The sequence below is a fragment of the Dromaius novaehollandiae genome, chromosome Z, assembly GCF_036370855.1.
Source record: "Dromaius novaehollandiae isolate bDroNov1 chromosome Z, bDroNov1.hap1, whole genome shotgun sequence".
NCBI classification, from domain to species: Eukaryota; Metazoa; Chordata; class Aves; order Casuariiformes; family Dromaiidae; genus Dromaius; species Dromaius novaehollandiae.
In genome coordinates, this window is record NC_088132.1 from 68,445,727 (window position 1) to 68,457,175 (window position 11,449).

The 11,449-nt window shown below is 41.7% G+C and overlaps 1 non-coding gene across 1 annotated transcript; it reads left to right on the forward strand.

The window, feature by feature from the left end:
- The first annotated feature begins 10,609 nt into the window (after nucleotides 1-10,609).
- Nucleotides 10,610-10,779, forward strand: LOC135325181 (U4 spliceosomal RNA). The gene has a single exon (XR_010386358.1). It is a non-coding gene; the product is annotated as a U4 spliceosomal RNA (small nuclear RNA).
- Nucleotides 10,780-11,449: the final 670 nt, after the last annotated feature.

Genomic DNA, 11,449 nt, shown 5'->3' on the forward strand with positions numbered 1-11,449 from the left:
TATTACAACTGGGCACATGGGCAGTTATCTACTTTATGGACTGATGTTGCTCAATCTTCTTGTTAAAGTAGTCTGATATTGTGAACCTTTTATAAATGCCATGGTAACCAAATATTTGCACAATTTTTATTCCTTTCCAGGTGTCTTATATCATCCTTCATGTGTTGTTCTCTAGTTACAAGATTGTGCAAATATTTAAGGAATCTTTAATTAAAATCTTAGAGAATCAAACTACATACAGCATTAAAAATGTCTAAATAGAATAAAACAATGCTTTTCACTGAGTTGTACCAGGCCTTGCACTAGACTTGAATTTCTTACAGTGCAGACTTGTTAATTTTTTCTTTCTCTCAGATTCATCCCATTCCAGAAAGAGTTTTTTCATAGCAATACAGATAATTTTGGCAATTTTGGCTTGCAGATAAAAAGTTGTAAAACTATAAATAGTCACACACATGCAAAGAATGAGCCAGAAGGGCCAGCCTAGAAGGAAACAGGAAAATTACGGTGGCCTCCTGCAGTCTTGTTGAGATGGGGAAAGATGCCTCTCCGAGTTGTCTAGCAGGTAAGGATAAAAACCATTCCTCGTAGGTATTCCAGCCTCTACCATCTGGATTCTTGAAACCGTCGTATGTATGCCTTTTGTCTTAGGTACCCACGTGGCAATGGGATAACTCGTGCCATGAAAAGTGCTGTGCAGGTCTTAGAAAGTGGGAATCAGTTAGGCTCATAGAAGGATTAAATCCCAAATGATGAGCTACCGACTACAACTGACTGGCACGGAGACATCCCTGAGTGAATTCTCCTCAGCAGATCCATGAGCTATTGAGAAAATGAGGAGTACCTCGGCTCTTTCCCATAAATGTCTATGTTACCACTTTTGACTTCTAGGTAAACAATTTATTTCAGTCTTAGCAGGCACAGTTGAAAATATGTTCTTCAGTGTCACCACCTACAGACAACAGCAGGTAGCTAAATCCTCTTAATTTAAGCTTTTAGCAGATGTTATCCAAACTGCTTTCTACTAGTGCCTCTGTCCATCGCCAATATATAGGAAATAAAGGTTGCTGATGCTAGGTAACACAAATTGCACAGAAGTCAGCTACTTAAAGCGGCTGGTGTGAGTACTCTTAATGCCAGTACTTTTATTTACTTATTGCGATGTATTGAACAGTCTGGATGATTACAAAGATGAGCTGTGGCCTGGTCAGGTGGAGGCATTCCCAGGAGACAGTAGTGGCCCTGGCAGAACGGTGCAGTCCCCTGTTGCAGAAGTGACCTCTCAGTACTGATCCTGGATGGTCAGCACGCAGGGATATGTCAGAGAAGACAACAACTGCCGAACTCACAAACGTATCCAGAATCACATTCTGGATCTTGGGTCCCAGGGGAAACCAGACTAAGAGACTACTATATTACCAAACAAAACAAGGCCAGGGATCATACCCTACCCTGAGACAAGAGGCACATACCAACCCAGATGGTCCTTCTAAGCCCTAGATGGTGTCTTGACGCATTATTTTCAAGTCAAAGTGCCTGAAGTGATGTGAGGACTGTTTTGCGACTTGTCAGAGTGGTGGTTTCGTAATGGGAAGCGGAAGGGACGTGTGGGATGGGTATGGCACGAGAGCATGTAGGACTGTCTGAAGGTGCTGGGAGAGTGTTGAGGGCAGTGCAGTGCAGTCGTCTCCCTACTGCCTACTGAGAGTGGTCTTGGTGCATCCTATCCCTTAAGCCACGAGTGCCAACCGTCTAGCTGGCACAGGCCAAAACTACACCGGAGTGCTTGCTAACAGCTAAGCAATCTGGACCATCGGTGGTCGAGTGCTGTCTTGCTCTCTGTCCATGTTTAATTTAGCAATATAAACACAGTCTAAATCAATCTAGAATTTAGGATCTGAGGCATCAAACCTAGCAGAAAACCGTCCTAACCTCATAGGGAAATGATTATTTCTGTAGTTATTACTCACTGCAATGGAGACACACTGCTTCTGTGAAATAGGCCAATGTTCCAATTATTCCCTTTCCAAACTGCAACTCCAAGGCTGGGAAACAGCAGTAAACATGTGCAAAGTTCAATATCTCAGCTTCTTTAAACCTTTGACTCACACGCTGGCAATTGCACAAAGTTACACCCCTCACTACTTGTCAGAAGACAAATATCACTGCTTGCAATCACTGAACATCAAAGATACAAGAAGGCTATGCGACATTAGCAATACGCCAGATTGCACACGTGCACCCTCAGACTTATCTGTAAGGACAATTTTATCATTTTTAAGACCAGCAGACAGAAAATCAGTTACTCACCTCAGGTTACCTCGGCTGGATCACCTGCTTACCTATCAGCTTTTACTCTTTTAGAGTCTATTTTTTAATTGTATGCTCATATATATAATGTGAACTGGTATACGCAATATTACTCACCTAAAGGAAAAGCCACCCTTTGAATTCTCTTTTCTGTGTGGACATTAGTGCTTCCTCATTAATTTTCATTAGCCTGAAAATCTGTGTTTAACTTCTAAAATTATTTGTGATTTCTGTGCTCATTTTCAACTTAGCATTCTTCAAAGAAGTTTTAAAAATGTATCTTTTGAGTTGGGTGAAGGACTGTGAAAGATTTTACAGTCCCTTTACAACATAACTCATGAGATGTGCCAAGTCATCCCAAACAATTCTGCTCTTAATAGCTATCAGTCATGCATAATATGAAGTTAACATGCAAAATAGCTCACCAAAAAACGCTTAAAAATTATGAAGAAACTGATAGTTTAAAGGACCTGAATAGATGGGCCGCAATATACAATATAAGATATACCTGTTCCTACCAATCTGTATATTAGGAACATTCAAAATTTTTTTTTCAAAATACATAGTTTCAAAGGAGATGTACCTCGTTTAAATACCAGCTCAACACTTAGTCAAGGTTTCCTGAAAGGTCTGATAAAATGTCACTAGAAACTGTGAAGTGTTTACATTTCTCCTAACAGATCGCTCCAGTTCATGGAATACATGTTTTGCTGACAAAATTGGGAGTATTTTTAAAATTCCCAATCTGACTAGCTCTAAAAATTTCTTATGTCTGTAATTTTTTCCCTAGGAAATAAAAAGAAGACCCCAGAACCATTTGCTACAAAAATCAGTACAAATACAAATAATATAAACAAACAAACAAGCAAACAAAAACATCTTTTGGAAGTAAAGATATTCCAGTCATAATTCATGCACCTCCACCTTTAACTTGCTAATATTTGGGAAGAAGAGGACAAAAGCAAAGCTTTAATTCCCTTCTCCATTGTCAGATATAAATATTAAGTATTTTTAAAGAAGGTCTATGGGATATACTCTGCTGCCCTGATAACATTGTCAGAATGACCTGAATTTTGGGCCCTCTCAAAATTTTTCATCACTTGATATTTCAGCCTTACCACCATGTTATCAGAATATATTATTGCAATTGTTCGAATAACTTTTTGATTTGTTTAGCTCTTTTAAATAAGTTATTTCATCTTATGGATTATTATTTTAGGAAGTTAAAATGTGGCATATTTGAAAACAGGGGTTTGGAGATTTGCAGTAACTTAGGAACGAGGAAATGAGCCTAGGGTCCCTATCTAGGAAAGTCATGGAAAAACGGTACTATTACAAAGGCTTCTGGAACAGATGATTTTTCTTTTTTAAAGAATAATTCTTTCGAAGAACAATTTAAGGCCTTACCTTGGTCTTTTTGCTAGCAGCCCTGCATTATCTAAGGACAGCAATGGTGAAGTCTCCTCCTTTTTTCAGAGAGCTAGCTGAGACCTTCACCAGGGGCTGCAAACTATAGGATGTTATAGGAACATCAACAGTTATCACTAATTAGACTCTCAATTTTTTTGCAACCTAGCTGATCACCCAGTCAAAGGAAGATTATTGTAAAAGGTAACTTTCACAAAAATTCAGTCAGTGAATGATTCAAAGATACTATTTTTCAATGGAAAATGCTAGTAAGCAATGAAAGAACAGAAGTGCGGGTTATAAAAGCATTTAAAATACCAGGGGATAAAAGTCACCAATACAAGCTTCATTTTTCCAGGGACAGAAAAATGACATTCTAGAGAATCGTGTTGTATATTTGTGCACACTCCAAACACGGACTCGTAAAAGGCAGCAAGACTGAACAACCAGATACTCCGAGCGCGCGCCGCCCTTTTAGGAGTTACCTTGGAGGAGAAGGATGGGACCCCCCGGGCTGAGCAGTGGCTCCGAGCAGCAGCCAGAGCCTTGACCGCCCCAGGCTGGCCAGCAGGCCACGGCAGAGACAGACCCAAAGCACGTGGTGTCACACGAAGTTACCACAAACCCCTCAGGCTGCCAGTGACCCTCTCTGGCTCCAAGGAGAGAGGGCTCAGTGGTCTCCCCTGAAAATAGCAATCCACCCTGGCAGATCCACGCTCTGCAGTCACTGGGGTGTGAAAAGACACCCCAACTGTGAGTGGTCCCCAGCAGCCACCAGTGCACAGTCACCGTCAATGCTAGTACAAATCAGCATACTAAAATGGCCTGAAGGTTTCTGCAAATATGAGCACTGGTGGATGTTCCTTGGCATACAGTGCAGACAGGTAGTGGCTCTGCTCTTCACGATACATGTTGCGCCTCTCTTGGTTGTACCTGCTCTTTCTGTCAGCCTTTACTGTACCCAGAAGTTCCTCTTCTCGATTCCTTGTTGTATGTGACAGCTTTTTGTACAAAGCTGCTTCAAAGTCTGTGGTGTTAAGTCCATTAAGAAGACGCTTCAATTCTTGTAAAATATTGGACGAAGGGATGACTCAGAAGTCTTCCCATGAATGCCTGTGAAATAATCTTAGAATAAGCTTTGTTAGGTTTTAAATATATTACATCAGCAGCTGCCATGCTCCTTTTATCTGGAAGGAACCAATTTATGCCATCAGTTGTTAGTTGCTATGACCAATAGGTTATAATTTCTTTTGACGTAAGAGATGCAAATCATAGCAAAGCAGGCCTGTCACACTGAAATTTCCTAGGGGACACAAAGCTACTGCCAGGTTCTGATGCACAGGGGAGCCTTGCCCTCTCAAGCTTCTACCATATATTGCCCAACAGCCTAGAAAAATGGGGGCAAGAATGGTGGTTTGGAGCTCACCTGGGGAGAGCGTAGGGAAAAGGCACCGGCGCCATGCGGCCGGAGAACCTGGGTGAACCAAATGTTGTGGTGCTTTGTGCTTCCGTGCACAGTTTCATCTATAAATGCTAACCCTTGGAGACTGCCCTTTCTTGTTCACTGCCTTCTCTTCTGCCTGCGTTTTCTTTTCATGCTCTGTTTCCTCTCTTCTGAAAATTTCTTCCCTCCAGCCTCGCCGCACGTTGTGTGTCAGGGAGAACTTTCCCTTTGTTCTAGCTGTAATTGTCAATTAAGCCATAAACTGATGGAAAGCACGGCTGGGTCTGAGCACCAAGCTTCCTGCGCAGTGCACGAAATAGTGAAAACTGGAGTTTTTAGTCAGATATAAATCCACTTACTAAGAGCATGATAAAAAGTAGCCAAAGTTATTCCTATTTGCGTAAGGAATAGAATAAAACCAAGTTTTATATACTTTTGTAATTATAATTCCTTATATTGCAAGATAAAATGCAAGTACATTCATCACTGATTAATATATATTACAGCGAATTGAACGCCAGTGAGCTGGAAAAACAGGGCAAAGGTTTATTTGCTTCATGTAAGTGATACATTAAACTAAAGCAGACAAAACAAACAGTCTGGCAAAATGTTGACAGTGGGTCTAGAAGTAACTACAACTGCAAATACTGACAATCTTTGTTTGTGATGAATTACTAATAAAAATAACATTCAGTTAATGATAAAGGGAAGATCAGGGGGAAACCGATCTGGCTTTAACCACTGTGCAAAATTTCGGCTAATGAGAGCCTTCCCTCCGTCTCTCCACAAGTCACTGGGGCAGCATAAAACTTCTGGCAAAAAGGACACAAAAATGAGATTGTCAGTAAGAGTTCCCTGCAAGCTTAGCAAAGACATCTAAATACCTCCTGCTTAAAGTAAAGAATTAAGAAATTACATTTCCGAGAGCAGGGTATAGTGGGGGATGTAATTTGAACCTTTCCAACACTGGTTTCTAAGTCCATAAGATTCTTTAAAATTCTGCCCAGTCATCCACAATAATACATCTCCCAGAAAAATTACAGGAGAAATCCAGATGAGGTGCCAGGAACCAGGGTCCAGAGGCCAAGTTTCTCAGCTTGATGACGGCAAAAACTCTTGTTTTAAAACAAAGAAAAAGTAAAATAAGAGATGTATTAACCTGATTAGTGGGGGTAGGGGGAGGAAAATGAGGGAATTCATAAAAGGAGATGGGAAAAGAAAACAGTGAACTAGTTTATTAATTTAGAAAAGGGCATTCGGTACCCACAGCACCAAGAATATACCAACTACCATTCATGGGAAGATCAGATAAGGCAAGGGAAGAAAAATGTGACTGTATTTTCAGAAGCATGGAAATTACTTTTGAAAAGACTCCCCAAAAAGCTATTTATAAGCTGGCAGCTTACCAATGAATCAGATTAACAGAGCTGCTCATGAAGTTCAAAGGTACCTCAAATCCTTTAGCTTATCAGACTTAATTGATGTATGTCTGATGATCAGCCAGTAAACTAGTCCAAAAATATCATTCCCCATGGGTTACTAATGCACATAAAACTTCCCTGAGGCAGAAAACCCCAGTAGCTTGGCAATTATCTGAAAGAGACAGTGACTAGTTTACAAATCCTGCCCAAGACTACAGTATTCAGAAACATGCTGCTTACTAGACATTTTATTATTTCCTGTGAATTAGCTCTCACATATTTGTCTCCTTGAAGAAAGACCCCTAATTAGCAGCCACTGAATTTTTCCAAATGGCTCTAGCTGCCAAACACCACCGGCTCCCGAGTGCTGCTCCTGGCCCGCTGGGCCTGCTTTTCCTTCTAACCGAGCTGAGCTCCATGCTGTGGATGGGGGAAAGCTACAAAGTGAATTTAAAACTGATTTTTCTATGCTTAGCGTTACAAACTAGTTTCCCAATCTAATTTAAGGGAAGTGCCAACACTGCAATAATGTATGCAAAGTCCCCCAAATGGCAGATGAACCATCCCAGAATAAGCAAGAGTGTACCGTAACCAGAATCACACTCTTTCCAGACTATTTTTCAAAGCGGCTTTTATGTGCCCTGGCTAAGAGTAGTGCCCCAGTCCAGTGCTTTATAAGAAACTCTTACACCGAGTTATTCCAAGGCAAACAGTTGTGCTTTTATTTTTAGCTGCAGGAAAGGAGCTGGACCAAGAACGGTTGTTATCTAGTGATCATTTCTTAGGACAATCTTCTGGGAGAAACATTCACTGATAGTACAGCAAGAACGACTGAAGGTCATGAGGAATATGTGTGGCTAGTGCTAAGAGAGCTGCAGTGTGCTTGTTTACCGAAGGACAGCAGGAGTTCCAGTCCTGGATGACAGCTTCTAGCCATCAACAGGGTAAGAGGTCTCCACTCTTGTCCCCTCTCCCCAAATTTTTGGTTCAAGTTTAACTGGTTGTAGGGGTTTGTTTACGTAATAAAATAATAAAAACCACACAGATTTTGCTCGTTCGATCCAAAATATTTACAAAGAAATGGTTCGTCTTCTCTCAGGAAAAATAAACTGTCACCTAGCAGGGCACTGCCTTACCAAGCAGCTGACAAAATATTCAAGGAAAGGGAGTCCTCAGCTACTTTTGGACTGCTTATAACTCCTCAGTATCACAAGCATGTAATGCATTAAAAAATGGAAAATCCAGCCCTATGCTGTATATGTCCCTAGCTCTCCAGAAGATCTCAACGTAAATTGACCTATACTCCTGTATTTTCCCAGTCCAGACCTTCACTTGCATTATCAGATTGCAAGGTTACAGGAAAAGCTTCCAAAAATCTGGGGCATGCCTGGCCAAAGCCAGGGAAGAGCCGTAACTTGCAGCAAACGGACAAAGACCTCACTGCCATGTGCATCTGCCTTTTGGTGTGGTTGTCTTCAGCCACACACAGTTCACTTATCATTGATACAGCCTCCCTGATCCAACATACCAGAACAGCATACAACCATGTTCTTGAGATGAATGACCTTTTATCAGTGATAGCAAACTGAGTTCTCATCACTGATCCTATCACCCGCTTTTCTAATTTTTTCATGTTGCACCATTACAGCCTGTTGAGCAAGGTCACGGAATTGGCCACACCATGACCACAGCCAGTCTCTCCAGATGGGGGTCCACGTAATGAGGCTATGGACAAGTCCAAGCGACAGTGTACACTGTAAAGCAGTGCCCTTTACTTTGACTTGATGTCAAAATGTCAAATACTATTGGTATTCAGCATTTACTCTTGTTTGCTTTGGCAAGATAGAGATTCATTAGATAATCTCTCCTTTCGATACTGCTGTGTAAAAAATTAAACAATTATTGGCACATGATACGTAACCCAGATGCACCATGTCCTTGATGAATCTTCTAACCAGCAGCTCTCTCACAGTTTTCTTTCACTCTGTGTAGCAACAGCTATTCAAGAATTGTAGTAAAAGCATATCGGCCTCACTAGGGTATACAGGGACCAACATTTAATAACCTGACAGTTGAGACACGTAACAAGAAGATAAATGAACCTGGACCTCTTATTACACGGATGACTTTTATATTGTATTTATGCAATAGCTTAGAGGTTATAATACCATTAACGCAAGCATTAATGACCCAACCCCAGCCCCAGGCCCCATTTCTGCCATCAGTCACTGCCCCACGACGCCGCAGTGGTGCTGGTTCCAGCCCTGCCGTGGCCTGTCCCCACGGTGCTGGGGCTGGGGCCGCTCCAGCTGCCTCGGGCACCCTGCACCATGGGGTCCCCAACATTGGCCCCGGGAGCTGCCGACCTGCGCAGGGTGTCCTGACAGTTCAAATGCCAAAGCATCAATTGATTTTCAGCAAAGGGTTTCTTTGGATGATTTGCAAATTCAGTAGTGACATTGAAAACAAAAAGATAGAGCAGAGCTTTGTTTTCATGCTACTGAAAGAACTATGCTATTAAATACAGCTCCAGTTTATAAATGCGTTAAATAGGTATCTGAAGTACAGATGAAAATAATGAACGGTGAAGCACTGCAACCTCAAAATAATTCTGATAAGACACCAAACAGAATATGGCACTGTCTTTCTTTCCTCTCTCACTTCATAGTTCCTCAGCTATCTGGGAATTTTCTTTATCTCTTTCTGCTCAACTGCATATTTTTATCTGACAGATAATTCACATTAAGCACTTCAGGTTTGCTCACTGTTATTTGTCCATTTACTACTGTTCAGCCAGAAAGCAACACTATAAAGACAGAAGCCAAATGGCATTAAAAAGGTGAAAGATGGCATTCAAAGCAGCACACCAGGTATGCATGTGTGAAAAAAGCAGGAAATCTGACTAGCTCAGCCATGATACAATTAGGTGATAGCTGATAGATGGGTGAAAAGCACATACATCATCTGACAAGAGGATAAGTGCATATATGGGCAGCTGCTTACAGCTGAGTGATAGAGTGTTTTTGAGGTAAGTGAATTGGGCAGCAGAGCCTTGGTTAATCACAACAGGATACCTTTGATCTGACTTACATCAGCCATGAAAATGGTGTTGCTCAACAAGGGCAGAGACCAGGAAAGATCTTAATATAACATTTACCACAAACGGAATGAGTGACATTAATAATGGCGCTGCATGGTTAGCATGTGAATAAAGTTATTAACTAATTAGGTGATATACTACACAGATGGAAGAAAGAAGGCTGATAAACTTACCTTAGTGAGGAGGATACAGTAAACTGAGCTACATCTCCCTCTCCATGGTTGCTAAACTCTGACTGCTACAGAGCAGGACTGGATAAGGTGTGCGGCCAGCCTCCTGCTTGTTCCTTCCTATATTAGATCACAAAGCAGTCTGAACGATGAATTTGAAGTCAAGGATTATGTCTGGGCAAGGCAGGGTAAGTGATTTCTGGAAGAGGTGTGATTGGAGGTGTGATCAGCCAGCTGTAACCTGTGAAAAGGCAGAGAGTGAACATAGCTGTACCAGTTGTCGGGTTGTCAAGGCCAACACTCAGTCTCTAACAGCAGCCCAAAGCAGATGCCTAAAAATGAATGTAAGAGTAGTGCAATCAGATAGCAATGCTTCTGCAAAACGTTCTCCCAGAATCCGACGACATGCAGGTCAAAGATCCTTGAGCCAAATATATTTAGCAATTCTGAAATGATTTCTCTTCCATGATCTTGTCCCATCTACCCCTAAGCCCACAAAAATTTCTGGCACTCCCTACCTCCTGAAGTAAGGAGCTCCTCAGATCATCTATATGGTGTTTGAGGAACCTCATCATCATCTCTTTTGAACCTGGCTCCTATTAACTTAATTTGAGGACCTAAGCTCTTGCATAGGAAAAGAGGCTAGCAATCAATTATTCCCCATCATCTCCAAGCTGCTTTTATACACATTGATCATATATAAATATTAAAACAGACATTTGACATATCTGCTGTTAACAGTCTCTGGTCTAGGCTGGAGTGTGCACAGTCGCAGTTTTGTAGCTGATGAGGTGAACCTGAGATGCAATTATTGCTAATTAAAAACTTTTCCCAATACTCTGCTGTGGCAGCTTGCAATATAGCTGCCACCGGCAATTTTTGAGGGCCTATTTAATTTTTAACTGGCTGAATGGCAGAGCTCAGAGGGCTGTGATCAGTGGCACAAAGTCTAGCTGGAGGCCTGTAGATAGTGGTGTCCCCCAGGGATCAGTACTGGGTCCAGTCTTGTTCAACTTATTCATCAATGACCTGGACGAAGGGACAGCATGCACCCTCAGCAAGTCTGCTCATGATACAAAACTGGGAGGAGTGGTGAAAGGTAATTAACCACTTATAGAAAAAGAATAAAACTTATTTGTAATTTAGTGGACAAACAGCTTTTTACAGAATCAAGGAAGCAGAATCCCCTCAGGACGAGGCTGTGTTGGCTGCTTTGCTGCCGGCATCTGAACCAGGTCAGATGAGCAGTTCACACTCAAGACATTACTGTGAAATGCATAGATGTCGCCCCTTCAGTTCCACGGGACCCGCAGATTTGGAATTCTACAGGCTTCACATGATACACGCTGAGAAATGAACCTTCTTGATTTGGGAACCTTAATCTATTAGGGAACAAGGGGCCAGGGTGGTTTGAGTGCTGAGGAGCTACTCTCACTGAAATGTAATGGCTGTGTTTCTACTCCATCTTGCATCCTTCCCTGTGTTCTCACACATCTGCCTTGTTTTTTGCTATTAAACTAACACTGTTATGTATGGCATCTATTCTAAATTGCTGGCGGGACAATTATTCTGTGTCCAAAGCCATTACACACATAGA